The sequence below is a fragment of the Bufo bufo genome, chromosome 2 (assembly GCF_905171765.1).
Source record: "Bufo bufo chromosome 2, aBufBuf1.1, whole genome shotgun sequence".
Lineage (NCBI taxonomy): Eukaryota > Metazoa > Chordata > Amphibia > Anura > Bufonidae > Bufo > Bufo bufo.
The window spans coordinates 315,726,699-315,743,109 of record NC_053390.1 but is presented as its reverse complement, the minus strand read 5'-3'; positions in this window follow the sequence as shown (position 1 = coordinate 315,743,109).

Below are 16,411 nucleotides of genomic sequence, written 5' to 3'. Positions count from 1 at the left end.
TTAGGTAGAAGCCAATTTTCCCCACTTTAGGGGAATAAAAAATTCCTTCCCGACTCCAATCAGGCAATCAGAATAACTCCCCGGATCAACGACCCCTCTCTAGTAGCTATAGCCTGTAATATTATTACACTCCAGAAATACATCCAGGCCCCTCTTGAATTCCTTTATTGTACTCACCATCACCACCTCCTCAGGCAGAGAGTTCCATAGTCTCATTGCTCTTACTGTAAAGAATCCTTTTCTATGTTTGTGTACAATAGTCTAAGTTGGTGAAGTAAAATGCGAAAAATATATAAATAAAACTATTGTTTAGTTTTGTCACAGTCACAGTCCTGGGGATAAATAGATGATGGGATAGATCTCTGTACTGACCCCTGATATATTTATACATAGTAATTAGATCTCCCCTCAGTCGTCTTTTTTCTAAAGTGAATAACCATAGTTTTGACAATCTTTCAGGGTACTGTAGTTGCCCCATTCTAGTTATTACTTTAGTTGCCCTCCTCTGGACCCTCTCCAGCTTTGCTATATCTGCCTTGTTTACAGGAGCCCAGAACTGTACACAGTACTCCATGTGTGGTCTGACTAGCGATTTGTAAAGTGGTAGGACTATGTTCTTATCACGGGCATCTAAGCCCCTTTTGATGCAACCCATTATCTTATTGGCCTTGGCAGCAGCTGCCTGACACTGTTTTTTGCAGCTTAGTTTGCTGTTTATTAAAATTCCTAGATCCTTTTCCATGTCAGTGTTACCGAGTGTTTTATCATTTAGTATGTATGGGTGACTTGCATTATTCCTTCCCATGTGCATAACTTTACATTTGTCAGTGTTAAACCTCATCTGCCACTTATCTGCCCAAGCCTCCAATCTATCCAGATCCCTCTGTAGTAGTATACTGTCCTCTTCAGTGTTAATTACTTTACACAGTTTAGTGTCATCTGCAACAATTTACACTTTACTATGCAAGCCTTCTACAAGATCATTAATAAATAGATTGAAGAGAATAGGGCCCAATACTGACCCCTGAGGTACCCCACTAGTGACAGTGACCCAATCTGAGTGTGTACCATTAATAACCACCCTCTGTTTTCTATCATTGAGCCAGTTACTTACCAACATACAGACGTTTTCTCCTAGTCCGAGCATTCTCATTTTATATACTAACCTTTTATGTGGTACAGTGTCAAATGCTTTGGAGAAGTCCAGATATACGATATCCATTGATTCGCCGCTGTCAAGTCTAGACCTTACCTCCTCATAGAAACTGATTAAATTAGTTTGGCATGACCGATCCCTCATGAAGCCATGCTTATATGGCGTTATTTGCTTATTTCCGTGAGGTGAGTTGTTTTTTTTAAACTAAATGTCCGCACTGCTGGGGGCACCAGGAAAGGGGGGAAGGAGATCATTATATATACAGTGCTGCCCATAATTTTTCATACCCCTGGCAAATTTTGACTTAAAGTTACTTTTATTCAACCAGCAAATAATTTTTTGACGGGAAATGACATACTGTAGTTGTCTAAAACAAAATAACAAATACTTTATTAAATTGTCTCAATAAAATATAGGGGTATCTACCCAAACTGCACAAAGCAGCAACTTAAATCGTCACTGATTTATGGGACCACCCTCATAATAACCACATAGATGGCAGTGGGGCCATATAGGGATAAATGAAGGGTGGATCCCACAAACTAAAACCCACCAACACTTAGGGGGGCAAAAACACCACAGGGTCCTAGGTGTGTGACCTGGGTGAGGTACTATCTAGGTGGATATCTGGTACCAAGTAGACACCAGGTATCACTCCTAACAGTAAATGTCAGCGCACAGACATCCACTGCACTAACCTAGTACAGGTGCAGGACTGTGGCAGGGCAAAACCCTTGGCTCCGTTTAATGTACTTGGAGCACCGATTACCCTGACACTGTCCTCAGTGGTAAATGCTCTACACGTTTCCATGCATTAAACATGCATTTCATCAGGAGCAACATGCACCACAAATAATGAAGCCCAAAACCTCTGACATAGATGTTTGACAGAGGCTATGAACACAAGGCAGAGGTAGGGTGACCTGCCTGACACCGAGTTCCTCTAGTGTGAGGTACGGTATTGTCACTATGATCTACGCTCCTGCCTAAGCTGACCACCTCTAGGTTGAGGGGCAGCGTGCGGGTGTGCAAACAAATCGGCGCTGTAATGGCCGCGAAACCCCGCCCCGGTAGACATGCCCCCCGCGTGACAGCCAATCCGGCCAGGAGGCTCGGTACAGGAACAACCAATGGCTGAACAGCGGGAGGAGCTACATCAGTCCCGGGGAAAGCGCAATGCGCCGCATTAAAGACAGAGAAATTCACGGCGGCTCAGTATGAGCATGCCATCGCAACATCAAAACCTAATCATTACCATCTGTAGACAGTGGAATAAGACCAAAATCGAGGAACCTAATAAAGAGTGCTGACACACAGCTGTATACTAGGGAGCCCAAGTATATCCAATAGTACCCCTGATGTTTAAATAACATAGGACTCAACAAAGCCAGTGTAAATTCATATAAAGGGCACAAACGAGATGGCATCATTGAGGCCAGACGGTTTGATGGTATTTAAAGAAAAAATCCATCTCGCCTCTTTTTGCAGCAGGATGCGGTCACAGTCACCGCCCCTTGATGACATCTTCACAGAATCAATCACCTGAAATTTAACCGATGACGTTCTTCCACTGTGAAAATCCGATACATGGCGTGCAATAGGGGTGTCCTTTAGGTTCATAATGTCCAAAACATGCTCCCCAATGCATCGCCTGAGCTCCCTAATGGTTTTGCCAACATATTTGATGCCACACACGCATGTCATCAGGTAGATAACACCAATCGACTTGCAGTTGTAAAATGACCTAATAAAAAAGGTATTGTCTAAAGTGCTGCTGGCAAAACTCTTGGTCTTGTCTATAAACCCACAGAATTTTCAGGATCCACAGGGAAATGTCCCTGTGAGCTGATTACGCAACCAAGACTGTGGTTTAGGGCTTACATATAGACTGTGTGTCAACATATCTCGTAAGTTGTTGCTACACCAATAGGTGACAGAGGGTCTGGGTGGGATCATACTGCCAATATCGGGATCAGATTTAAGTATATCCCAATGTTCAGAGAGGACTTGGCGTATAATGGGCACTGTCATACGTGCCAATAATTCTGACAATGTTATCACCGATATCCCTCTTTTTAGGGGATAACAGAAGGTCCCTGTTGGTGCTTAATGAATGTTGATACGCCTGTCTCAGGCATCGCTAGGGATAACCGCGACGCCGGAACCTCTGTTGAAGGTCTCTCGCAGCCACCCTGAAGTCGCTAAGTTGAGAACAATTCCTCCTCACCCTTAAGTATTGTCCCTTTGGGATCCCTCTTTTGAGGGCCAACGGGTGCCCACTCTCCCATTTCAGCAAGTTGTTAGTAGCTGTAGGCTTCCTAAATACATTAGTATTGATGTGACCACCAGCATCAAGTGAAATGCTGAGATCCAAGAAGGAAATGAAGTTGGAATCGATCTCCGACGTAAAAAATAGCCCTAGTGCATTGATATTCAGGGCTGAAACAAACTCCTGGAACAAGACTCTATCACCCCCCCACAGGACCAGCACATCATCGATGTATCTGATCCAGAGGGGGATGACAGATGTGAATTGCTCCATGTCCTCAGAGAATACCACCTCCCTCTCCCACCAGCCCAGGTAGAGGTTCGCAAAAGTCGGGGCACAGGGACTGCCCATTGCGACCCCCCCTGAGCTGGTGGAAGATCCGCTCATCAAACAAAAACACATTGTGCTTGAGAATGAAACCCAAAAGTTCCATTACAAAAGTATTGTGGTTCCTGCAGTGCTCGCTTCTTTGCTGAAGGAACGTAAGGACCGCTCTACAGCCCAAATCGTGAGGAATTGAGCTGTAGAGCGCCTCCACGTCCAAACTAGCCAAAAAAGTGTCCTTGTCACAATGGACACCGTTCAAACGTCCCAGTACCTCCATGGTGTCCCTGACAAACTGCTGACGAATGGGCGTAAAACAGTGTCCACATACGTACTGATGTTAGCCATGAGGCAATTGGTCCCAGACACTATAGGCCTGCCTTTTAGAGGCTCATACACCTTGTGAACTTTGGGAAGACAGTAAAAGGCGGCTGTGACTGGGTGCGCAGGTAGAAGAAAAGCTAATTCAGTTCTATCAATGAGTTTCTGCTCTAGAGCTCTGTTTAAAATACAGGACAGTTCCATCCTTTAAGCTGATGTAGGATCAGACGGGAGTTGTTCATATGTGAGCTTATCCTTGAGCACTCTCGTGCCCAAGGATCACAATATTCCCACCCTTGTCTGAAGGTTTAATCACCAGCTCCTTGTCCTGTTGGAGCATCCAGAGAGCCTCTCTCTCCTGTTCATTCAGATTATCCATGCTATATGCATGGAGATGAATCTGACTTAACTTGCTAGAGACCATAGACACAAATGTGTCAATAGGAGTACAATCACTGATGGGGGGCATTTTGGTAGATGGCAGTCTAAGATTAGTGAAGGGACCATCCCCTGGAACCCGTTGTCCCTCGCCAAACATGTCAGCCAAGATTTGGACATTCGGCAGATCCGAAGTCTCAATTCCCAGTTCTTCACACTTTCTGCGGTCATGGGTGACAAAAAACTTGCGCCATTTAAGTTTGCTCGCAAACAAATTTAAGTCTTTCACCCAGCCGACACAGTCAAACCTCCGCATGGGGACAAACGAGAGGCCCTTCTGTAAAACGTGGGTTTCCATAGTGGTAAGAACACCGGAAGATAAGTTGATGATCTGTAAATCATCCCTCTTGGCGGTGGTTGGGATATTAGGTGTGTTCGGGATGATTGGGAGGATGTCACTGTTTGTTCCGTAGCAGATATTGGGATACCGGAGGGGTATTGTCTAAAAAACCCCCCCTGCAACTATAACCTTTACCACCTCGTCCCCTTCTGCCCTGACACCTGTTTCTGCCACCATACGGTCTTCTATTAGACTGAGGACCTGCTCTCTTCACACCAGCAGTCTCCGGCTCAGGTTCACCCTCTGAAGATGAAATCTCTGTATCTAGCTCAAGGACACTTTTTTGGCTTATGATTTGGGCTGTAGAGCGGTCCTCGCGTTCCTTCAGCAAAGAGGTGAGCACTGCAGGAACCACAATACTTTTGTAATGGAACTTTTGGGTTTCATTCTCAAGTACAATGTGTTTTTGTTTGATGGGCGGATCTTCCACCAGCTCAGGGGGGGTCGCAATGGGCAGTCCCTGTGCCCCGACTTTTGCAAATCTCTACCTTTATTAGGTCATTTTACAACTGCAAGTCGATTGGTGTTATCTACCTGATGACATGCGTGTGTGGCATCAAATATGTTGGCAAAACCATTAGGGAGCTCAGGCGATGCATTGGGGAGCATGTTTTGGACATTATGAACCTAAAGGACACCCCTATTGCACGCCATGTATCGGATTTTCACAGTGGAAGAACGTCATCGGTTAAATTTCAGGTGATTGATTCTGTGAAGATGTCATCAAGGGGCGGTGACTGTGACCGCATCCTGCTGCAAAAAGAGGCGAGATGGATTTTTTCTTTAAATACCATCAAACCGTCTGGCCTCAATGATGCCATCTCGTTTGTGCCCTTTATATGAATTTACACTGGCTTTGATGAGTCCTATGTTATTTAAACATCAGGGGTACTATTGGATATACTTGGGCTCCCTAGTATACAGCTGTGTGTCAGCACTCTTTCTTAGGTTCCTCGATTTTGGTCTTATTCCACTGTCTACAGATGGTAATGTTTAGGTTTTGATATTGTGATGGCATGCTCATACTGAGCCGCCGTAAATTTCTCTGTCTTTAATGCGGCACATTGAGCTTTCCCCGGGACTGATGTAGCTCCTCCCGCTGTTCAGCCATTGGTTGTTCCTGTACCGAGCCTCCTGGCCGGATCGGCTGTCACGCGGGGGGCATGTTTGGCGGGGCGGGGTTTCACCCTTTAAATCGCAGCGTTCTGTGAGCCGCTTCGCGGCCATTACAGCGCCGATTTGTTTGCACACCCGCACGCTGCCCCTCAACCTAGAGGTGGTCAGCTTAGGCAGGAGCGTAGATCATAGTGACAATACCGTACCTCACACTAGAGGAACTCGGTGTCAGGCAGGTCACCTTACCTCTGCCTTGTGTTCATAGCCTCGGTCAAACATCTATGTCAGAGGTTTTGGGCTTCATTATTTGTGGTGCATGTTGCTCCTGATGAAATGCATGTTTAATGCATGGAAACGCGTAGAGCATTTACCACTAAGGACAGTGTCAGGGTAATCGGTGCTCCAAGTACATTAAACTGAGCCAAGGGTTTTGCCCTGCCACAGTCCTGCACCTTTACTATGTTAGTGCAGTGGATGTCTGCGCGCTGACATTCATTGTTAGGAGTGATACCTGGTGTCTACTTGGTACCAGATATCCACCTAGATAGTACCTCACCCAGGTCACACACCTAGGACCCTGTGGTGTTTTGGCCCCCCTAAGTGTTGGTGGGTTTTAGTTTGTGGGATCCACCCTTCATTTATCCCGATATGGCCCCACCGCCATCTACAGTCGTGGCCAAAAGTTTTGAGAATTAGATAAATATTGCAAATTGGAAAAGTTGCTGCTTAAGTTTTTATAATAACAACTTGCATATACTCCAGAATGTTATGAAGAGTGATCAGATGAATTGCATAGTCCTTCTTTGCCTTGAAAATTAACTTAATCCCCAAAAAAACTTTCCACTGCATTTCATTGCTGTCATTAAAGGACCTGCTGAGATTATTTCAGTAATCGTCTTGTTAACTCAGGTGAGAATGTTGATGAGCACAAGGCTGGAGATCATTATGTCAGGCTGATTGGGTTAAAATGGCACACTTGACATGTTAAAAGGAGGGTGATGCTTGAAATCATTGTTCTTCCATTGTTAACCATGGTGACCTGCAAAGAAACGCGTGCAGCCATCATTGCGTTGCATAAAAATGGCTTCACAGGCAAGGATATTGTGGCTACTAAGATTGCACCTCAATCAACAATTTATAGGATCATCAAGAACTTCAAGGAAAGAGGTTCAATTCTTGTTAAGAAGGCTTCAGGGCGTCCAAGAAAGTCCAGCAAGCGCCAGGATCGTCTCCTAAAGAGGATTCAGCTGCGGGATCGGAGTGCCACCAGTGCAGAGCTTGCTCAGGAATGGCAGCAGGCAGGTGTGAGCGCATCTGCATGCACAGTGAGGCGAAGACTTTTGGAAGATGGCCTGGTGTCAAGAAGGCCAGCAAAGAAGACACTTCTCTCAAAAAAACACATCAGGGACAGATTGATCTTCTGCAGAAAGTTTGGTGAATGGACTGCTGAGGACTGGGGCAAAGTCATATTCTCCGATGAAGCCTCTTTCCGATTGTTTGGGGCATCTGGAAAATGGCTTGTCCGGAGAAGAAAAGGTGAGCGCTACCATCAGTCCTGTGTCATGCCAACAGTAAAGCATCCTGAGACCATTCATGTGTGGGGTTGCTTCTCATCCAAGCGAGTGGGCTCACTCACAATTTTGCCCAAAAACACAGCCATGAATAAAGAATGGTACCAAAACACCCTCCAACAGCAACTTCTTCCAACAATCCAACAACAGTTTGGTGAAGAACAATGCATTTTCCAGCACGATGGAGCACCATGCCATAAGGCAAAAGTGATAACTAAGTGGCTCGGGGACCAAAACGTTGAAATTTTGGGTCCATGGCTTGGAAACTCCCCAGATCTTAATCCCATTGAGAACTTGTGGTCAATCCTCAAGAGGCGAGTGGACAAACAAAAACCCACTAATTCTGACAAACTCCAAGAAGTGATTATGAAATAATGGGCTGCTATCAGTCAGGAATTGGCCCAGAAGTTGATTGAGAGCATGCCCAGTCGAATTGCAGAGGTCCTGAAAAAGAAGGGCCAACACTGCAAATACTGACTCTTTGCATAAATGTCATGTAATTGTCGATAAAAGCTTTTGAAACGTATGAAGTGCGTGTAATTATATTTCACTACATCACAGAAACAACTCAAAACTTTTGGCCATGACTGTACAGTATGTGGTTATTATGAGGGTGGTCCCATAAATCAGTGACGATTTAAGTTGCTGCTTTGTGTAGTTTGGGTAGATACCCCTATATTTTATTGAGACAATTTAATAAAGTATTTGTTATTTTGTTTTAGCTTCCTATCCCCACATATATTTATTTGACTGTGTATAAGGACGCATACCCATTACACCATTTTTCAGTTTTGTATACTGTAGGTGTCTCCGAAAAGATAATAAGACGATGTACAAGAGGCATTATTGTGGGGGAAAAAAACATTTCTCAGCTTTTATTTACATTTGAGCAAAAAGTGTCCAGTTGGCGTAAAAAAGGAGAAGCCTTCAACCCAAAGAACACCATCCCCACTGTCAAATATGGTGGTGGGAACCTAATGCTTTGGGGGTGTTTTTCAGCCAATGGACCAGGGAACCTAATCACAGTAAACGGCACCATGAAAAAAGAGCAATACATGAGGATTCTAAACGACAACATCAGGCAGTCTGCAGAGAAACTTGGCCTTGGGCACCAGTGGACATTTCAGCATGACAATGACCCAAAACACACAGCAAAAGTGGTGAAGAAATGGTTAGCAGACAACAACATTAACGTTTTGGAGTCCAGACTTGAATCCAATTGAATGACATAGGTGTCTCCCAAAAGATAATAAGACGATGTATAAGAGTTTCTGTGGAGGGAGCTCAAGATCAGGGTGATGGCAAGAAGGCAACCTGAAAGATTTTGAGTTCATTGCTAAAGATGAATGGGCAAAAATACCTGTGGAGACATGCAAAAATCTGGTCTGCAATTATAGGATGCGTTTGATTGCTGTAATAGCCAATAAAGGCTTTTCTATTGATTATTGAGAAGGGTATGAATAATTTTGGACTGAACACTTTTTGCTCAAATGTAAATAAAAGCTGAGAAATGTTTTTTTCCCCACAATAATGCCTCTTATACATCATCTTATTATCTTTTGGGAGACACCTATGTCCTTTCCCATCAAAAACGACTTGCTGGTCGAATAAAAGTAACTTTAAGGCCTCTTTCAGACAGGCGTTGCAGGAAAATGTGCGGGTGCGTTGCAGGAACACGCGCAATTTTTCCGCGTGAGTGCAAAACATTGTAATGCGTTTTGCACTCGCGTGAGATAAATCACGCATGTTTGGTACCCAAACCCGAACTTCTTCACAGAAGTTCGGGCTTGGGATTGGGGTTGTGTAGATTGTATTATTTTCCCTTATAACATGGTTATAAGGGAAAATAATAGCATTCTGAATACAGAATGCATAGTAAAATAGCGCTGGAGGGGTTAAAAAAATAAATAAAAAAATTTAACTCACTTTAGTCCATTTGCTTGCGCAGCCCGGCATCTCCTTCTGTCTCCTTTGCTAAACAGAACCTGTGGTGACGTCACTCCGGTCATCACATGATCCATCACATGATCTTTTACCATGGTGATGGATCATGTGATGGATCATGTGATGACCGGAGTGACGTCACCACAGGTCCTGTTCAGCAAAGGAGACAGACGGAGATGTCGGGCTGCGCGAGCAAGTGGACTAAGGTGAGTTAAATTATTATTATTATTATTTTAACCCCTCCAGCGCTATTGTACTATGCATTCTGTATTCAGAATGCTATTATTTTCCCTTATAACCATGTTATAAGGGAAAATAATAATGATCGGGTCTCCATCCCGATCTTCTCCTAGCAACTTTGCGTGAAAATCGCACCACATCCGCACTTGCTTGCGGATGCTTGCGATTTTCACGCAACCCCATTCACTTCTATTGGGCCCGCGTTGCGTGAAAAACGCAGAATATAGAGCATGCTGTGATTTTCACGCAACACACAAGTGATGCGTGAAAATCACCGCTCATGTGAACAGCCCCATAGAAATGAATGGGTCGGTATTCAGTGCGGGTGCAATGCGTTCAACTCACGCATCGCATCCGCCCGGAATACTCGCCCCGTGTGAAAGGGGCCTAAGTAAAAATTTGCCAGGGGTATGAATAATTATGGGCAGCACTGTATATACTGACACTATAGAGGGGAGCATTATATGGAACTAGTGGGAGGCACTACAGGAGGACATTAGAGCCACTGGGAGCATTAGGCCCCTTTCACACGAGCGTGACGGATTAGGTCCGGATGTGTTCAGGGTGCGTTCGGTGAAACTCGCACCATTTTGCAAGCAGGTTCAGTCAGTTTTGTCTGCAATTGCATTCAGTTGGTCAGTATTTTCTGCGCGAGTGCAATGCGTTTTGATGTGTTTTTCACGCACATGATAAAAAACGGAAGGTTTACAAACAAAATCTCCTAGCAACCATCAGTGAAAAACGCATTGCATCCGCACTTGCTTCCGGATGCAATGCGTTTTTCACTGAAGCCCCATTCACTTCTATGGGGCCAGGGCTGCATGAAAAACGCAGAATATAGAACATGCTGCATTTTTCACGCAACGCAGAACTGATGCGTGAAAAAACGCTCATGTACACAGACTCATTGAAATGAATGGGTCAGGATTCAGTGCGGGTGCTATGCGTTCACGTCACGCATTGCACCCGCGCGGAAAACTCGCTCGTGTGAAATGGGCATTATGGTTGTATTATTACTACTAAGGTACTGTAGTAATAATGAGCTGTTTGAGGAGACGGCGTGGGCTGTCCTCACGTGTTGTTTCCCTCCTCTCTTCCTGCACACCGCTGTATGTCTATGGGACAGCAGCAGTAAACAGCACGCGCCATCTGCTCAAACAGCTGATCGCGGGGCCGGGGTGTCAGGTGTCGGACTGTGTTTTTAGCACATTATTAAAGATTTGGGCCCACTTTTGATTTTGCCTAGGGCCATATTTTGTCTAAAACCAGCACTGCCTATTCTCATGTAATACAGTATGGAGCCTCCCAACTGTAATGCTGACGGCAGATGAGTTATTTCAACTGTCTGATCCTTTTGTTCTCGGGTAGATAAGCTGCTGCCAGAGGAGTCTGAGGCAGTCTTCACGTGCTTGGTTGGCAAAGCCAAGAAGGCATGTGTGTGAGGGGATCGACAGTGATAGCTGTCGCCAAAACGCTATCTTATGGAGTCTGGAAAGTTGTCTGTGGCTAATTCTGAGTGTCATGCTGAGGACATTTTCATGCACACCCTGCCAGCAACAAATTGTAAGCTTGGTATTTGTAAGTTTTAGATACTAAACATACATAATTAAGATTTGACATGTGCTCATTCTACATCCTACATAATGTAAGAGAATTCTTTAATTTAATATACAGTGTGTGATTATATATAGTTTAATTTTATATATATATATATATATATATATCTATATACAGTTGTGTTCAAAATAATAGCAGTGTGTTTAAAAAAGTGAATAAAGCTCAAAATTCTTCTAATAGCTTTTATTTCCATACACACAAATGCATTGGGAACACTACACATTCTATTCCAAATCAAGACATGAAGAAAAATATATCAAATTTGTGTTGTTCCTCTAAAGAAATTGAAGAAAAGTGAATATTAGACTGTTCAAAAAAATAGCAGTTTGTATTCTTCTTTACAAACTCAAACATTCACTATATAAACTGAAAAATGTTTGAAGATTTTGTTTTCTTTTGAATCACTTAACTAATATTTAGTTGTATAACCAGTGTTTCTGAGAACTGCTGTACATCTGTGTTGCATGGAGTCAGCCACCTTCTGGCACCTGTGAACAGGTATTCCAGCCCAGGATGATTGGACTACATTTCACAGTTCTTCTCTATTTCTTGGTTTTGCCTCAGAAACTGCATTTTTGATGTCACCCCACAAGTTTTCTATTGGATTAGGATCCGGGGATTAGGCTGATCACTCCATAACGTCAATCTTGTTGGTCTGGAACCAAGATGTTGCACGTTTACTGGTGTGTTTGGGGTCGTTGTCTTGTTGGAACACCCATTTCAAGGGCATTTCCTCTTCAGAATAAGGCAACAGGACTTCTTCAAGTATTCTGATACATTCAAACTGATCCATGTGCGATAAATAGGCCCAACACCGTAGTAAGAGAAACATCCCCATATCATGATGTTTGTGCCACCATGCTTCACTGTCTTCACAGTGTACTGTGGCTTGAATTCAGTTTTTGGGGGTCATCTGACAAACTGTCTCCAGCCACTAGACCCAAAAAGAACAATCTTAATTTCATCAGTCCACAAAATGTTGCACCATTTCTCTTTAGGCCAGTTAATGTGCTCTTTGGCAAATTGTAACCTCTTCAGCACATGTCTTTTTTTCAACAGTGGGACTTTGTGGGGGCTTCTTGTAGATAGCTTGGCTTCACATAGGCCTCTTCTAATTGTAACAGTACTCACAGGTAACTTTAGACCTTCTTTGATCTTCCTAGAGCTGATTGTTGGCTGAGTCCTTGCCATTTTGGCTATTCTTCTATCCATTCAAATGGTAGTTTTTCGCTTTCTTCCACGTCTTTCAGGTTTTGGTTGCTATTTTAAAGCATTTGCGATAATTTTAGCTGAGCAGCCCATCATTTTCTGCACTTCTTTATATGTTTTCCCCTCTCCAATCAACTTTTTAATCAAGGTGCGCTGTTCTTCTGAACAATATCTGGAACAACCCATTTCCCTCAGAATTTCAGAGAGAAATGCACTGTAACCAGCATGTACAACATTTGCTGCCTTCCTTCCTTAAATAAGGACAATAATTGCCACCTGTTTTTCAAAGAATGAATGCCCTCACTCATTGAACTCCACACTGCTATTATTTTGAACATGCCCCTTTCAATTAGTGATTCAATTACACAGAATCAGCAGCATGCATGTCATGACTGTTGGGTCTGTTTGGTTTCTATTACTCTATTACACCGGCTAGTAAATTATTTGCCATGTAGAAATATCATTTCTACCAAAAACAGTGATTGATTAGGTTAGTGATGTCTGACTGCTATTATTTTGAACACAACTGTAGATATATATATATATATATATATATATATAAATATATATATATATATATATAAAATGGAAAATGAAAACGCAGCACACTATCAGTCGGGTGCAGGATCAGTCCAATACGAACTGGCACCAAGGTCCCATTCAATGGAGAAAGTACAAAGAAGCCAGCAGCACTCCAGTCAGGTCAAGGAATCAACGTGGTTTATTCACCCAGTGTCAAATAGCGACGTTTCAACCGCTTGTTGCGGTCTTTCTCAAGCTATGAGAAAGACCGCAACAATCTGTTGAAATGTCGCTATTTGACACTGGGTGAATAAACCACGTTGATTCCTTGACCTGACTGGAGTGCTGCTGGCTTCTTTGTACTTTCTCTCTCTCTATATATATACACACTCACATAGCAGCAGACATAGAAAGTAGAAGAACAATGGGGCACATTTATTAAGACTGACGTTTTAGATGCCAGTCTAAATAAGTTCCTGCTCTGGAAGTGGATCACTGAAGTTTTGTAAAGGCGCCGACCTCTAAATAACTTTGGCGGATCCACTGCCGATGCTAAATGCAAGGCCTAAAACAGGTGTAGAAAATGATGAATGACAAGGGCCTGCTTGCCTGTCCCTTTCCCGCCCATGCCATGCCCACTTTTTTAGACCTGGCGTGAGCGGGGAAAAGTCACAGATTCTGCTGCAACATGGCGTGCGACAGAATATATAGCATATATACGCCTCAAAAGTGGTATATATCTGTTTGTAAATGACCCCCAATATACCTACTTCAGCAGCCTCATATATACATATGGTGTGTCGACATGTTAACATATACATGTTAGGGAATAATTACTTTTTATCTAATAGCCGGAGCCTGCCTCTTGAAACAGGTCTTATGTGCTGCCTCCATGTTCTGGTCCCTGCAGTGTTTACTTACATCTGGCACTCCATGGGCATGGTCACAAACTACCCTGCAGCCAATGAATGGTTTCAGCAGTGATGTGCCGCTTGCGCTATATGCCAGTCACTGGCTGCAGCAGAGAATGTGATTATGCCAGATGTAAAAACTCTGGGGACTGGAACATGGATGGCAAGGATACTAGAGCAGCTAAGAGTAGGTAAGTATGAATTTTCTGTTTCAGGAGGCAAGCTGTGGGAGCAAATTACCTGCAACAGGTCACAGAGCGTGACAAGAAAACTCTCCCATAGAAGTCAAAAGAGCTAGTACCTGTCCAATGTGTCTATGTCCCATGTAGCTGCTTTCAAAAAATAGAAAGTTTTAACATATTGTAGGCATAGTGGGAAAGTTGCAAAATTATGTAACTTTTTTTAATATACGGATATATACACGTAGATAGTGACATGGAAGGATTAAGAAAAACTCACCAAAAATCCTAAAAATAAAGTTATGTTAACATAAAAATGTGATTTAAACCCTTGACGTCACAGCCAGTTTTGGTATTTACCGGTAGGTGTTTTTTCATCCCTGCATTCTGAGAGCCATAAAAATTTTATTTTCTGTTGACATAGCCGTATAAGGGCTTACTTTTTACAGGATGGGTTGCATCTTTTAATCGCATAGTTTTGGGGTACACACTGTATAATGTATTGAAAATTGTTATCTTTTTTTAGAGGGAATGGAAAAACAGCAATACCACAATTTTTAGGGTTTTGATGAGCATTGTATAACTTTATTGTAAAGGTCAGTACGATTATGACTATACCAAAGTTTAAGTGTTTTCATGTTTTACTACTTTGCGCAATAAAAGCATTTTTTAGTCTTGCCATAGCATTTTTTTTTTCCTGAATGAAACTGTGGTAGGCCTTTTTTTATGGGATGAGTTCAGTTTTAGGTTTTTTTTTGTACCATTTTGGGGTAATTATAGCTTTTTGATCACTTTTTTTTCTGTTTTCTGGGAGGGGGGATGAACATAAACAACAATTATGGCCTCTCCCCATGAATGTTAAATCGCATAATAAATGTTATAGCTCAGCAATAGCAGCAATACCAGTTATGTGTTTCTTTTGTTTATTTAAAAAAAAAAAAAAAAATTCTTAACTCTTTAAATTTACCATTTCCGTTTCTTACTCCCATCCTTCCCAAAGCCATAACTTTTAACCATAAATTTTTTTCATTCACATAGCTGTATGAGGGCTTGTTTTTTGCAGAAGAAGTTGTACTTTCTAATGGCACCATTTACAGTTGTATACAATGTAGTGGTAAGTGGGGAAAAAAATTCCAAATGGGGTAGAATTGTTTAAAAAAAAACACAATTCTGCCACAGTTTTATGGGTTTTGTTTTTACAGCGTTTCCTATGCAGGAAAACTAACCTGTTACTTTCATTCTCTGGGTCAGTATGATTACAACTCAACCACATGTATGTATAGTTTTTCTTGTGTTTTAATGCTAAAAATAAAAGTTGGGAAAAACTAATTTTTTCTTTGCATCACCACATAACCACCATTTACCCCCATAATTTTTTCATTTTTATGTGTACGGAGCTGTGTTAGGGCTCATTTTTTGCAGGGCGATCTGTACTTTTCATGGATAACATGTGGGGTGTGTATGACTTTTTGATTACTTTTTATTCATTTTTTGTGGGAGGTGAACCAGCCAAAAAAGGTTTTGTTTTTTTCCAGTTTAATGTTTAATGTTTGCTGTATGGTATAAATATTTTTATATTTAAAAAAGAGCACTTGCTATGTGTATGTCTTTTTTACAGCAGTTTGTAATATTAGATATTTATAATGAGATGTGTAATATTCTGAATATGTCATAGACATCCATCAAAGCGCTTTTTATTTTATTTCTACAGTACCAAATCCTGCCCCTCCAAACAGTGTTGATACATCTGCCTCAGTTTGTGAAATATGTATTTTGTACTACAGTCTATATACAGTACAATATAACTAGCGTTGAGCGAGGCAATGCATCCAAAGCGGAATTCGGTCTGAAGTTTAAGAAAACTTAGATTCGCAATGAATCCAAATATTTTCTCGCACTTTGTGGCAATGAATCAGGTTTCCTAAAATGGTGGCTGCATGTGTTAAAAAGTGAAAATAAGAAGCCCGGGAGCGCGAGATCACCCGTAATGCCATGCTGCCAGCCAAATCCGCAGATAGCCATCCCCTATGAAACCCTCATCCAGTGCGGTGTCCGCCATTGTCCTGTGAGCTGAACATAGGGAGAGACGTGGCAAGCGATCATGCGCTAGGGACAGTGTTGCAGCAACAATCCAGTGGCCATGTTGGAGACATCCACCATGTTCTGTCATCTTGTCTGAACCTTAATAATTTTTAAAGCAAAATACCACTAGGTTTATTGTAGGGAGGGATCCCAGACTTTATGGAGGGATCCA